Here is a 15591-nt window from a genome sequence, read left to right on the forward strand (position 1 = left end):
GGAAGGGGGGCGTTTAAAGTGCTCCCTCCCCTTGGTAAAGGCCTTTAATGTGCTCCCTCTCCCTGGTAAAGGCCGTTGAAATGCTCCCTCCCCCTGGTAAAGGCCTTTAAAGTGCTTCCCTCCTCCTGGTAAAGGCCTTTAAAGTGCTCCCTCCCCCTGGTAAAGGCCTTTAAAGTGCCTTCTTTACCTGGTAAAGGCCTTAAGTGCTCACTTCCCCTGGTAAAGGCCTTTAATGTGCTCCCTCTCCCTGGTAAAGGCCTTTAAAGTGCTCCCTCTCCCTGGTAAAGGCCGTTAAAATGCTCCCTTCCCCTGGTAAAGGCCTTTAAAGTGCCCCCTCCCCCTGGTAAAGGCCTCAAGTGCTCCCTTTGTCTCCTGTCTCCATGAGATTTCGCTTTGTTGTCAAGTAATCAGGTCGGAAGCCATGACTTGCAACCTGGCCAGCACCGCCAACCTCTCACACACACACACACACACACACACACACACACACACACACAGTTGTGTGATCCACACCTGTCTTAACATTGGTCACTGGAGAGAGAGAGAGAGATTTACATCCAGTAAACAAGCCGGTAAAACGTGTGTCAGCCATCTCACGCGACCATTTACGTAAATCAGACTTGAGCCTTCCCAGAGTTGTTTACGCTCGATTCAAGAACCAGTAGTGGAGAAAACAGAGTAAACAAATTCCTCAGCGTTTAAAACAGTGAATGGCGCACACCAACCCTGGCGCACACCAACCCTGGCGCACACCAACCCTGGCGCACACAGGCATCCGCAGAACGCGTCTCCTTGAGCGCCAAAAACCGATGCAAAAAAACCACAACTCCGCCTCGCTAGTCGCAACAACAAGAACAACAACAAAAAAAAAACGAGACGCCACAATTTGTTTGTCAACAATAGGGAGTCTCTCTCTCTCTCTCTCTCTCTCTCTCTCTCTCTCTCTCTCTCTCTCTCTCTCTCTCTCTCTCTCTCTCTGTCTGTCTGTCTGTCTGTCTGTCTCTCTCTCTCTCTCTCTCTCTCTCTCTCTCTCTCCTCTCCCTCTCTCTCTCTCTCTCTCTCTCTCTCTCTCTCTCTCTCTCTCTCTCTCTCTCTCTCTCTCTCTCGTCATGGTCTGTCGTGAAGTGTAACGTGTGTAAACAAGCTTGTAAATCATCGTCATCATCAATGCACGTGAGGAGCAACATTTACAACCTGAAGCCAGTGTATATCGTCTGATGGTGTGAGATGTGGCGACCCCTCACCATGTGTTTTATTTAAAGCGGAAGTTTTTGTGAGGGAGAGAAGGATAGGGTGTACACACACACACACACACACACACACACACACACACAGTACGTCTTCGTGTTCTTGTTGTTGTTGTTGTTGTTCAGTACCTGGTCACGTGGCAGACCCCCAGTCATTATAGCATGTTGTTAATATTCACGCCTTCAAGCACGACGGTGCTACCCTTGGCCTTTGACCTGACCTTTGAGGGTCAGCCAAGGTCAGGCTTGTGTGGCACGAGTTCTCTCTGTGTTGGGACCAATGCCATGCTGAGAAGCGCCATATCCTCTACCATGGTGGATCTTTCATTCTTGTCATGTTTTGAATGTTCCCTCGACCTGTGTAGCAGCTCTCGCTATCTCGACCTGTGTAGCGGCTCTCGCTATCTCGACCTGTGTAGCGGCTCTTGCTATCTCGACCTGTGTAGCGGCTCTTGCTATCTCGACCTGTGTAGCGGCTCTCGCTATCTCGACCTGTGTAGCAGCTCTCGCTATCTCGACCTGTGTAGCAGCTCTCGCTATCTCGACCTGTGTAGCAGCTCTCGCTATCTCGATCTGTGTAGCAGCTCTCGCTATATCGACCTGTGTAGCAGCTCTCGCTATCTCGATCTGTGTAGCAGCTCTCGCTATATCGACCTGTGTAGCAGCTCTCGCTATCTCGACCTGTGTAGCAGCTCTCGCTATCTCGACGGGCGTTTTAGCCCGTGAATCAGTTACGTAGAGAGAGAGAGTCATACTACGAAATGTCCCGGTAAACGAGGGTCTGGCGTACAACAGTGACAGAATAGTTTATTTACGAACTTCGTGGCCGCCATATTTGTACCACGTAACATCGGGGGTGGAATTCCATGCATATTAGGGTTTTTTTTTTGCCAATATTTTTTTTTTGTTTTCCTATGTTGCTGTGTCATTCCTTCGGAGATTAAATGTAAATTCAGAATTTATGTTGTCGGTTCTCTTGTGCGTGGATGTTTAGCCTTGTGAGTTTTCTTCTGCATACCCCTGTATCCATGTGAGCTTTCCTCACAATAGCTTTTCGCCTGTGTGAGTTCGCCTTTACGTGGGTCTTTACCAGTGTGAGTTCTGCTCTACATGGCTCTTCACCAGTGTGAGTTCTGCTCTACATGGCTCTTCACCAGTGTGAGTTCTGCTCTACATGGCTCTTCACCAGTGTGAGTTCTGCTCTACATGGCTATTTACCTGTGTGAGTTCTGCTCTACATGGCTCTTCACCAGTGTGAGTTCTGCTCTACATGGCTCTTCACCAGTGTGAGTTCTGCTCTACATGGCTCTTTACCAGTGTGAGTTCTGCCCTACATGGCTCTTTACCTGTGTGAGTTCTGCCCTACATGGCTCTTTACCTGTGTGAGTTCTGCCTTACATGGCTCTTTACCTGTGTGAGTTCTGCCCTACATGGCTCTTTACCTGTGTGAGTTCTGTTCTACATGGCTTTTTACCTGTGTGAGTTCTGTTCTACATGGCTCTTTACCTGTGTGAGTTCTGCCCTACATGGCTCTTTACCTGTGTGGGTTCTGATCTACATGGCCAGGAGAACGTATGTGTGCACATGTCCTCCTGGTAAATATTAGATATTGCCACAGTAACCAGTGTATGTCCGCGGCACAGTAACTCCTATTTGGCAATGACGCCATTCAACCAGTTCTCTCGCTTCCCTCACTGAGTGTCAGAAAGTCTTACAACGGACGTACGACTTCCTTATATGTTTGAAGACGACGGTACGACCCTTGAGCACGACGGTACGATCATTGAGCGCATCGTAAGATCCTTGGGGACGACGGAATGACCCTTGAGCGCGACAGTATGACCCCTTGAGCACGTCGTGCGCCCGTGGAACAGGACGGTACGACCCTTGAGCACGACGGTACTAACATTGAACACGACGGTACGACCCTTGAGCACGACGGTACGACCCTTGGAACACGACGGTACGACCCTTGGGACACGACGGTACGACCCTTGGGTGCGATGTCCTGCCATGGTCTTTGACCTTCATCCGTGGGGGTCGTGTCAAAGACCATGTGTGTTTGTCGTCAAGGTTCGTAATGGCAATGCAGCTGGTATGTGAGGCTAGATTGCCCCCCTTGTGGGTTGACGGATGGGGCAGTTGTGGTCAAGGGGGGGGAATAGCGAGGATGGTTGTGGATGCGTCGTTGGCGTGGACGTACCGACGGCCCGGCTAGTCGCTAATGACCCGTGGAGGTGGTGTGCGGTGATGACTATTCCTTCTGCTGAAGTTCCCAGGGATAGAGGAGGAGGAGGAGGAGGTGGAGGAGGAGGAGGTGGAGGATGACGCAGGATAGGAGGAACTGACACGAGACTTGGAAGGTGGAGATGAGCGATGGCCATTCTTCCTGACGGAGTTCCCAGGGATAGACGACCCAGGTAGGGAAGATAGGATAGTGGGGGGGGTGTGAGGGAGGGAGGGAGAGGGACGTGCTGGTGGTTGATTACTTCAGCTGAAGTTCTCACGGATAGACAACCGAGGGGGACGGTGGATAGCGGTGGATGGACGTGACTGGCAGTCGACATAGAGGATGGAGTACGTGCCAGGGGAAGAGGCTTTCCCCAAGACGAAGGATTACGACGTCTGGGGACGAGGATAGGCGGACCATCTGTCCCTGACGGTGGGACAGTCAGCAGGAGTTCATGCAGCAGGATGGGACGGGATGGGATAGGAGAGGGGATCCGGGACGACGGGAAGCCAGACCGAGCCAGCAAAGCAACTGCTGGAGGTCAGGTCATGACGCCGCTGCTCTGGGTCAATGTTGATGTTGGCCTCATGATCGACGGGTTGTAAGTGTGGTTTTCAGTCCCTGCATGATGAAGGGCTAGGGCAGGTCGTGGTTGTGATTGTAGTTGTGCACCAGGGTTGTTATCTCTCCTGTACTGAGCAGCTGTTGAGGGGTCGTTACTGAAACTCCTCCCCTGGGTGATTTGCCTGTTAAATGTCCAGATTAAGTCGAGAGAGAGAGATAGATAGATAGATAGATAGATAGATAGAGATAGAGAGAGAGATAGAGAGAGAGAGAGAGAGAGAGAGAGAGAGAGAGAGAGAGAGAGAGAGAGAGAGAGAGAGAGAGGTCATTAAGGGAGATAATTACAGGTGTGTTTGTTATGATGACTCGTCACATTAAGACACCTGATCCATCGTCTGGCTGGAGCTCGCCACACCATCACCCACCCACCCACCACATGCACATCACCCACCCACCCACCCACCCACCCACCACATGCACTTCACCCACCCACCCACCCACCCACCACATGCACATCACCCACCCACCCACCCACCCACCACATGCACATCACCCACCCACCCACCCACCCACCCATGAGAAGCGGACCCACCCACCCACCCCCTCAAGCTGGATCATTAGACCTCTAGAGACGTGTGTGCTTGTGGGGGAACACACACACACACACACACACACACACACACACACACACAGCGTTGGTCATGTCTGGGGGTGGGAGGGGGAGGTGAGGATGTCAGAACAGGTCGTTAGAGACAGACTCGTAAACGACCATTAAGCAGCATCACGTGACTGTGGAGTGTGGGGGGACAGCTGATCGTCCACCATCTGGCGATAATGGAGTAATTATTATTATTATTATTATTATTATTATTTATTGAAATATATATATTTGGTCAGGCGATAAATGTCGTTATTATTATTATTATTATTTATTGAAATATAATCGGGTCTAGAACGTGTTTGTTGGTGGGAGCCTTCAATGGCCTGGTTGGGTAATAACACGGGGGCCGGGGGATGATAGTGGTAAACCTCTTCCCTGCCTGCGCGCGCAGGAGGAGGGGGCGGGGCCTCGGATGACTCTGATTATTAAGCGTAATTTCGCTAATGAATCCGTGATAATGAGGGCTGTCAGTTACGCTGATTGGATGATAGTAAGGGAGGGAAGTGGTAATGATAAGGCCACAGTGGCGAAGGGTGAGCCGGATCTTTAAGGTGAAAGTTGTACGACGTGTTTATGGGCTTACACACTAGGTGGGGCGTGTGGCATAACATTGTCTTGATGAAAACTGATGCTATGACGAATTATTATTATTATTATTATTATTATTATTATTATTATTATTATTATTATCCATCCCACACACACACCTCAACTGTATCAGATTAATCAACTTTCCAGCACAGGTGTGTGGGGGGGCGGGGGAGTGGTCTGGGGTAGGTATATATATATATATATATATATATATATATATATATATATATATATATATATATATTGGAAAGGATCACAATTTTGCGCGTGATCAAGATATTCCTATGAGTCCACGGGGAAAATGAAACACTAAAAGTTCCCAAGTGCACTTTCGTGTAATAATCACATCATATATATATATATATATATATATATATATATATATATATATATATGGGTAGGGTCGTGTGTGGAGTGGACTGGGTTTACGATCCCTCTAACACATCCATGACAGTATATTTTTAATGCCATTCTGAACTAGTAGTAGTTCTGACCGCTTAAACTAGTTTACCATGATAGTAGTGGTAGTTCTGACTGCTTACACTAGTTTACCATGATAGTAGTAGTAGTTCTGACTGCTTAAACTAGTTTTACCATGATAGTAGTAGTAGTTCTGACTGTTTAAACTAGTTTTACCATGATAGTAGTTGTAGTTCTGACCACTTAAACTAGTTTTACCATGATAGTAGTAGTAGTTCTGACTACTTAAACTAGTTTTACCATGATAGTAGTTGTAGTTCTGACCACTTAAACTAGTTCACCATGATAGTAGTAGTAGTAGTTCTGACTACTTAAACTAGTTTTACCATGATAGTAGTGGTAGTTCTGACTGTTTAAACTAGTTTTACCATGATAGTAGTTGTAGTTCTGACCACTTAAACTGGTTTAAGCAAGACGGAAGAAGTGCCGTGTGAGCTGGTATTGCCAGCGCCTGACCGGCTAAACTGGTTTGATCCGTTGTATGCATCGTGACGTGTTGGAACCGACCCATCAGGACAGACTTAGTGTTGTGATAACGTTCATCGAACACCATAATGGTGGGGAGAGTTGAACACCCAACTGTGAGGATCATCCAGTGAACAGTGAACCCTGGGATTGTGCTGGACACTGCTGACGTTCTCGACTGTGACAGTGAAATCCCACCAACTAGCAGTGAAAGCCTAGGGAGGCCCCCCAATCCCCCCCAAGCGTTGGTGCCCAGAAGTGGAGCAATCAGTCCCACGTATTGTGATGGAAGATAAAAGTTGGATCTCAAATTTACGACGTATGTTAAAAATGGTGTCATTTGAACTTCAATATATGTGATCATAAAAGTTGAGAGAGAAAAAAAAATGATAGATACACACACTAAATACCAAAGGCGAATGGAAGAACATTGTTCACTGTTATCAGTGTTAAGCAGTGTTGGCCTCATGATGGATAAGAGATGAAGAAAAGATCTCTCTCTCTGTCTCTCTCTCTCTCTCTCTCTCTCTCTCTCTCTCTCTCTCTCTCTCTCTCTCTCTATATATATATATATATATATATATATATATTGGAAAGGATCACAATTTTGCCCGTGATCAAGTATATTCCTGTGAGTTTTTGGGGAAAATGAAACACGATAAGTTCCCAAGTGCACTTTCGTGTAATAATCACATCATCAGGGGAGACACAAGAGAGAAATAGAACAGTCAGATGATATACAACGAAGAGACGTAGCTAGGACGCCATTTGGTAAACATGCGATTTGACAATCGATACGTCTCGTTACGTTATATTTGTTATATTTCTCTCTTTTGTCTCCCCTGATAATGTGATTATTACACGAAAGTGCGCTTGGGAACTCATCGTGTTTCATTTTCCTTGCGGATTCATATTTTTTTTTTTTTTTTACTTTATTTTCCAAAAGAAGGAACGGAGAAGGGAGCCAGGTGAAGATGTTCCCTCAGAGGCCCAGTCCTCCGTTCTTAACGCTACCTCGCTAATGCGGGAAATGGCGAATAGTATGAAAGAAAGAAAAAAGAAATATATGTAAACTAATACATCGTGTTGTAAGTTTGTATGATAATGTCAAATTTTGAATGTTCTTTCAGTAATATTTTTATTCTTTTTGAAGGAACTGATCCGGTATTCTGACAGTATTGCATTCCCATGTGAATGAAGTGAGCTGCTGTTCTTTCAGTTATTGAATCCTTTTGAAAGAAATGACGTGATGCTCTTTCAGTACTTAAATCCTCCACTATTCTTTCAGTGTGGCGGCATTCTTGTGAAAGCAGTAATCCTGCATTCTTTCAACCATCGCATTCCGTGTGAAGACAGTCAACCAATTTTCTTTCAATGTTACATCATTGAGAAAGAAATCCTCCTGTATTCTTTCAGTAAACATGTGCGTAGGAATTGTAAATATATTCTAGAATGATCTAGAATCACTTACAATGAGGATGAATACCCCATGGCAAACACCCATCCCAGAAAAAGACATTCAAACGGTATTTTCCGTCACAGCTCTTGTGTATCGCAGAGCGCCATTGGCCAAGCCTCTGCAAAAGGCAGCCAATCAGAGCGTTCGTTACGTAGCGGTGGGGGGGCGCGCGCGCTCGCACACGTCACGGAGTGTAAACAAGAGTATTGCGGTACACATAAGGGCTTGATTATCGCTGGGGGTAAATGAACTCGCCGACCAATACGACATGAGCATCTCCCGACGAAGCATCATGTCCACGCGAAGTTGAGGGAGGGCTTTGAGTAAACGCGTTTCGACGACTTCGAAGGAGAAAGTGTGAGTACATGGCACGAACGAGCAGTTGAAGAGGGTTGGACTCGCAATATTAGACCTTATTAAGGGTTGTTATCGGTCGGTAGTGCCCCCGTTGGCGTAACGGTCATTAAACAAAGGTTATGTACTGGTTTGTAACGCTGGATGTAGAGATGTGTATGATTAATTAAAGGAAAATGGTCAGCCTGGTTTTTCTCCCTGCTCATCACGCAAGAGGAGCAGATGGTGGGGGGGAGAAAAAAGGTATAGAAAACGGGACGCGAGATTATCGGCCGTGCTTCGTACACTGCTTATTTCGAAGCGTTCAGTTTATCCGGTTCATGACGACTTTTACTTTTCAACCATCCATCACCAGGACCCCGTTTTCCACAGTTCGGGAAGAAGCTACAGCGCCGTCCATCCTCACCCCGCCACCGTCGCCTCTTGCCGCCGGAGATCCCTCACCCCTTGATTAACAGTTCGCGGCCCAGCAACCACATCCAGTCCATCCCAGGTGGTACAGACCACAAGAACCCCCATCCCAACCACCGCTAACAGTACTTAAGGGCTGTTAGCCTCCACCTCTGTCTAATGGCCATTTCACACGTCTGATAATACACTGTTGTTCATAATGAATGTGTTGCATGTTTTTCGGTCTTCGCAGTCAGTTCAGCATCCCGTTTTCTATTACCCGTGGCCACACAGGGAGAGAGAGAGACTCCTGCCCACGCACCTCCTGTGTGTGGTGGAAGTGGACGACCAAGAGGGACGGGAGCTGGCGAGTGGTCGAGAATCCTCCCCTCCTGTATTTTCACTTTCTAAAAGTAGGAGGAGGAGGAGGTATCAAGCGAGAGCTTTTCCTTGTTGATAATAATGATAATAATTATCATTATCATAAGTTTAGGGACCATTTTATGTTCCACCTTTCTCATTACTTACTCTGTCATCTTCCAGATTTACCCACATTACTGAAATAATGAGACACTACGTAAATGAGGGAGAGTTGGCAGTAAATTTTTGAACATTTTGTTAAGGTCTGTTTACAACTCCCTTGTGTTTGAAGTGCGAGGCGTGACGGGGGTAGAAACTGTGGGGCCCATCTGTTGATATCAAGGATTAGTTGTATTTCATGATATCTTCTGGTCCTGTACACGCCAGGGAACAGCTCGTGTGATACAGATATCTTTTTCTTTTTTTTTAAGTCTTGTGCATCACATATCGGGCCCTGTGTGTTGTCAGGCCCAGGCACGAGATATCAGGTCGTGCGGACAAGATATCAGGTCCCCTGCGCGTGATATCAAGTCCTGTTCTTATGATATAAGGTCCTGGTATGAGATATCAGGTCGTGCGGACTAGATATCAGGTCGTGCGGACTAGATATCAGGTCCTCTGCGCCTGATATCAAGTCCTGTTCTTATGATATAAGGTCCTGGCATGAGATATCAGGTCGTGCGGACAAGATATCAGGTCTTCTGCGCCTGATATCAAGTCCTGTTCTTATGATATAAGGTCCTGGCATGAGATATCAGGTCGTGTGGACAAGATATCAGGTGTTCAACGCTAGATATCAAGTCCTGTTCTTATGATATAAGGTCCTGGTATGAGATATCAGGTCGTGCGGACAAGATATCAGGTGCTGTGCGCCAGATAGACCAGGTCCTGCCCACCAGATGATGTTCGAGTCATGGGGTTTTCCTCTGCAGACCCGAGGGGGCTAGCACCACCTTCCCTCCCTCCCTCCCTCCACCAGACGACCACCAGATGGTCGTACCCTGGAAAGGTGTGTGTGTGGGTGGGTGGGTGGGTGGTCGTCACAGCCCCTCCTCCCCTGGGGTCGTGGGTGACCCCCCCCCCCCCCCTTCCCCTAGCGCCCGCTATGTCCAAAACGATAGCAAAGAAGGAAATCCTCATTACATAATACTCAGCCTTCACACATGGGCGTGTGTGCTTCTGTGTCTGGCTATATTACGCCAGCATATGCTTCAGTGTCTTGCTATATTACGCCAGCATATGCTTCAGTGTCTTGCTATATTACGCCAGCATATGCTTCTGTGTCTGGCTATATTACGCCAGCATATGCTCCAGCATAATAGCAATGTGTATGTGAGAACCTCTTTTCACGAATCAAGCGTGTATTATATGATCACATGTTTTTTTATACCATCAAAACCATGTGTACGTGTGTGTGTGTGTGTGTGTGTGTGTGTGTGTGTGTGTGTGTGTGTGTGTGTGTGTAACACCCTGGCTGGTGTTACGGAGGTCCGTGACCTCCAATACGCCCTTTGTCGTGCATCGCCCACTAGCTGGGCAAGTGTATATTTTGTTTTCTAGGAAGTGGAGGTGTGTGATTTGTGGTGGCGGCGGCGGCGGGGGGGAGGGCCAAATGGGCGGTGTTCGTGGAAGAATATATTGTTGTAAGCAGATGACGCCGTTTCTCGCAAATACTGTTGAGCCGAGCACTCCATGTTCATAGTCTCTGATGACCTGTTTTTAGTCGCTTTATGCTTGAGGTATATATATATATATATATATATATATATGGGAAATGAAACACGAAAATTTCCCCAAGTGCACTTTCGTGAAATAATACATCTGGGGGAGAACAAGGAGAAATAGAACAGTCAGTGATATAAACGAAGGACGAGTTGGACCCCTTTTTGGAAAACCATGGTTTTGGGCCAACGAAAGTTGTTATTTATATTTTTTAATTTTTTCCTCTTTTGTTCCCCTGAAAGTGATTTTCCCAGAAAGGGCTTGGGAACTCATGTGTTTCTTTTTTGGGTTCTATTTTTTTTTTTTTTTACCTTTTTTTTTCCAAAAAAGAAGGAAGGAAAAGGGGGCCCCGGTGAAGATGTTTAGGGGCCCCATTTCCTGTTTTAAACGTTTATCGAAAAGGGGGAAAAAGGCAAAATGGGTATGAAAGAAAAAAAAAAGAAATAAGTAAAAAATACATCGTTTTGAAAGTTTGTTGAAAATGAAAATTTTGAAGTTTTTCAGTAATATTTTTTTCTTTTTAAAGGGAATGTTTCCGGAAATTTGAAGTTTGCTTTCCCCTGTGAATGAAGTGGCTGCTGTTCTTTGGGTTAAAAAACCTTTTAAAAGGGAAATGAGTGAGCTTTTTCAGTATTAAAATTCCCCCCTTTTTTATTTGGGGCGGCTTTTTTTAAAACCCGAAATTGCATTTTTAAATTTTCGCATTCCGGGAAAAGACGTAACAATTTTTTTAATGTTAATTTGGGAAACCTTGTTTTTTCGAAAAAAGTGGTGGAAGAAAATTAAAAAAGAATGATTAGAACCCTTAAAAAGAGGATAAACCCCCAGGGAAAACCAATAGAAAAAGCCTTTAAAAAACGGTTTTTTCCGTAAGTCTTGGATGAGGGGCCCCTTTGGCCCAACCCTTTCCCCCAAAAGGACCCAATCAGGCGTTGGTTATTTGCGGTGGGGGGGGCGGGCTCCACAAGGGGAGGAAGTGAAACCCAAGAGTATTCCCGGTACAAAAAGGGCTTGTTATCGGGGGGGTAAATAAAACCGGCCAAATTTACGAATGAGTCTCCCACGAAGCAAAAGGCCCACGCGAAGTTGAGGGGGGGCTTTGGGGAAAAGGGTTTTCGACGAAAGGAGAAAGGTGAGTACAGGCCAAAACGAGATTTGAAGAGGGGGGTTCGAAAATTAGATTTTTAAAGGGTTGTTATCGGGGTAGGGGGGTAACGGTATTAAAAAAAAGGTTAATTTTAAGGTTTGTAACGTGGATGTAGGGGGATGTGTTGATTAATTAAAGGAAAATGGTCCCCCTGGTTTTTTCCCCCTGTCATACGCAAGAGGGCGAGGGGGGGGGGGAAAAAAAGGTAAAAAAAACCGGGAGCGGATTATCCCCGTGCTTGGTACATGTTTTTTCAAAAGGTTTCTTTTTAAGGTTAAGACGATTTTACTTTTAAACCCAATCCCCGGCCCCGTTTTCCCGTTGGGAAAGAAGTACGGGCCCCGCCCAAACCTACCCCCCCACCTCCCCTCTTCCCGGGGATTATTGTTTCCCCCAGTTGGGGCCCCGGGCCCCCCCCACCCACCCGGTGGTCAGACCAAAAAACCCCCCTAACCAGTCAGTTTTAAAGGGTGAAGCCTCCATTTTTAAAATGGCCATTTCAACGTTGATAATCCCTTTTGTTTTTAAGAAGTGTTGTTTTTTTCCCGGTTTGCAGTAATTCAGACCCCCGTTTTTTTTTCCCCGGGAACAGGGAAAGGGGAAAAGATTTGCCCGCCCCCGTGTGGGGGGAAAGTGGAGCCAAGGGGAGGGAGCTGGCGGTGGGGAAAATCCCCCCCTTTGTTTTTCATTTTCTAAAAGTAGGGGAGGAGGAGGAAATCAAGGAGAGTTTTCCTTTTGTTGTTAAAAAAGATAATAAAATAAATTATATAATTTTAAGGGCCCTTTTTATTTTCCCCCTTTTTCCTTTCCCTTATTGGGAATTTTGATTTCCCACTTACAAAAAGAGACCCAGTAAAGAGGGGTTTTTGGGAGAAATTTTTGTTTTTTTGTTAAGGTTTTTTAAAAATTTGGTTTGAAGTGGGGGCGTGAGGGGGTAAAAAAAGGGGGCCCCATCTGTTATTCAAGGTTTAAAAGGTATTTCATGAATCTTCGGGCCCTCCCCCACCCCGGGAACAGCTCGTGGAAAAATACTTTTTTTTTTTTTTAAGTTTGGGGATCCTATGGGCCGTGTGTTGTGGGCCCAGGAGGAAAACCGGTGTGCGGAAAAAGATTAGGCCCCCTGGGGGGATAAAATTTGTTTTATGAAAAAAGGCCCTTTTTGGTTTGGAAAATTCGGTGTGGGCAAAGTATCGGTCCTTGGGGGGATATAATTTCCTGTTTTATGATAAAGGTCCTGGATGAGTATCGGTGTGCGGACAAGGGTATGGGGTTTTGCGTGATATAAAGTTTGTTTTTGTTTTGGTTGGAAGAGTTCGGTCTTTTTTGGGAAAGATTCAGGTGTTAAAACGTAAAATATAAAGTCCGGTTTTTGATATAAGGTCCTGGTTGAGTATCAGGTGTGGGAAAGTATGGTGCTGTGGGAGTAAAAGGCCCTGCCCCCCGATGATGTTGAGTATGGGGTTTTTTGCAGAGAGGGGGCTAGCCCCATTCCCTTTCCCCCCTCCCCCAGACAAACCCCCAGATGGTGTCCCGGGAAAAGGTGTGGGGGGGTGGGGGGTGGTCGTCACACCCCCTTTGGGGGTTTTGTGGGTCCCCCCCCCCCCTTTGGGCCCCCGTAGCCAAAACGTAGAAAAAAGGGCCTTTCATTAAAAAATATCAGCCTTCAAAATTGGGCGTGTGTGTTTTGGTTGGAAATTTACGGATTGTTCGTTTTTGAAATATTACGAGTATGTTCCCGTGTTTGTAATTACCCGCATTGTTCTGGTTGGTTAATTCCCCAAGATTGCCCAGCAAATAGCAAGGGAATGTGAAAATTTTTTTTCCAAACAAGGTGAAATTATTGTAATGTTTTTTTAAATAAAACCAAACTGTTTTGGTGTGGTGTGTGTTTGGGGTTTTGGGGTGGTGTGTGTTGTTTTTGGTGTGGAAACACCTGGCCTGGTGTTACGGAGGTCCGTCCCCCAAATAGTTTGTGTGTTTGCCCACTAGCGGGGGCAAGTGTAAATTTGTTTTCTAGGAAGGGGAGGTGTGTGATTTGTGGTGGCGGCGGCGGGGGGGGGGGGGCCCAAATTTGGGCGGTGTTCGTGGAAGAATATATTTTTGAAAGCAGATGCCCGCCGTCTCGCAAATCTGTTGGCCCAGATCCCTGTTAAAAGGGCCTTTATGACCCGTTTTTAGGGGTTTTTTTGCTTGGGGATATATAATATATATTTTAAAATATAATATATATATATATTTTTATATTTATTTATATTATAAAATATATATATATAAAAATTTTTATGGGGGAAATTTAAAAAAGATAAGTTCCCAAAAGGATTTCGGTAATATCAATCATCAGGGGGGAACAAAAAAGAAAAGTAATGTTTAGTTGAATTTCAAGGAAAAGACGTAAAAAGGTTTCGTTTTTGAAAACCCTGCGGTTTAATTATCAGTTTTTTCCAAAAAATTTTTAAGAACGCGTTTTTATTTTGTATGCCCACCCCTTTCCCTCTTTTGAAAGTTATCAGTGATTAAGGGAAAAAGAAATTTTTCCTTAAAAAAACCCGAAAAAAAAAACCCCTGCTTGGGTTTTAAAAAATGGTATTCCGTTTTCTAGTATGTGATGGAAGTGCTGGGCAAATTTGAAAAGAGGAAGCTGAATTTAAAAGGAGGTATTTCTAGGTCTGGGGAAGAGGAATGGAAAATGTTTACTGCAAGATGTGGGACGAGTGAGGAATGAAGGTGTGTGTGTGTGTGTCGGTAGGGGGGATGGGAAAAGGTAAAATTTTTGCTGTGCTGAAAGGGTAGGAGGGGGATTTTCCTCCTTTTTTTCTCCTTTTTCTCTCTTTTCTCTCCTTTCTTTTCTTTTCCCTTTTAGAGGAGTTTAATGTATCAAGGGGGTTTGTTTGGTTTTGAAAAGTAAAGAGTTTGGGGGCGACTCCTGCTTGAAGCGTTCCACCTACACAACTGTGGCATGAGTTTCCAGGTGACCTGGAACAGTGTGTTTGTCATATGGTGAGGTGGCTCGATGCATGGAGGGCAGCGCATGGCATGGGCCCCCGTTGGGGGGGGGGAGGGTTTCCCCTTTTTCCCAGGAAAGTGAAAAAGGGGAAGGGAGACGTGACCCTGGGCGAAGTTTGTTTTAAAATGTTGGCCCGTTGTTGGGAAAATGATGAGGATAGCATAAGGGGAAAGGCAACTGGGGGATAGTGGGAGGGGGGAGTGATAAGTTTTTTGGTAAAACTTTTGGTTTGAGGTCAATTTTAGGTTCCTGGTTTAAAGGGGTAGATCAGGGGGGAGGGGGGGGGGTTTTTCGGAGGGGGGGGGGCCTATTTTTCGGAATTGGGGATGGGGGTCGGGTGAAGGAAAGTAAGGGGGGAAAGGGAAGAAAAAGGAGGGGGGAGCAGTTTGGGACTGAGCTGTTCTTTTCAAAGGTTTGCATGATGGATTACCATTTGCGTTGGGGTTTCGGGCCTTGGCTGTTTGGAGGTAAGGGAAAGGGGAAGGTTTCCTTTTTTTTCCCTAATGAGGTTTGTACGGCTTTTTGGGTTTGGTGTCTGTGTATTTCCCCTAAATTATGAGGGATTTTCGGGGGCGTGTTTTCCCCAAAAATTAAATTTTTGATTTTTGGCGCCTATGGGGGAGTCCCGGTTCATTGGAGGTGATGAGAAGGGTGAGGGTTCCCAATGTAGTTTCCCCACTCTGTTTTCCCCCAATTTTGACCCGTTAACAGAGGAGGGGGGGTGGTGGGGGGTTGATGGCGGGGGGTGTTTTTTGGGTTTTGGGGGTTTTTCGGGGGGTGGGTAGGTGGGGGGCTTTGTAGGGGGTGTGTTGGGTTTTTGGGGTGGTGGTTTTTTTTTGTTGGGGGGCTGTGTTTTAGGGGTGTGTTGGAGTGTTGTAGGTGGTGTTTTGGGGAGGGGTTTTTTTTATTTTTAAGGG

General features: G+C 46.0%; 1 protein-coding gene and 1 long non-coding RNA gene across 3 annotated transcripts in view; both read left to right on the forward strand.

The window, feature by feature from the left end:
• Positions 1–15591, forward strand: part of Polr2H (DNA-directed RNA polymerases I, II, and III subunit Rpb8) — a 301372-nt gene that overhangs the window by 121667 nt on the left and 164114 nt on the right. The window lies entirely within an intron of this gene.
• Positions 7912–15591, forward strand: part of LOC139764848 (uncharacterized) — a 34477-nt gene continuing 26797 nt past the window's right edge. Inside the window, exon 1 of the long non-coding RNA XR_011716485.1 lies at positions 7912–8054. This is a non-coding gene — a long non-coding RNA (uncharacterized lncRNA). The remainder of the gene's footprint in view (positions 8055–15591) is intronic.

This window comes from Panulirus ornatus, chromosome 51 (genome assembly GCF_036320965.1).
Source record: "Panulirus ornatus isolate Po-2019 chromosome 51, ASM3632096v1, whole genome shotgun sequence".
Taxonomy (NCBI): Eukaryota; Metazoa; Arthropoda; class Malacostraca; order Decapoda; family Palinuridae; genus Panulirus; species Panulirus ornatus.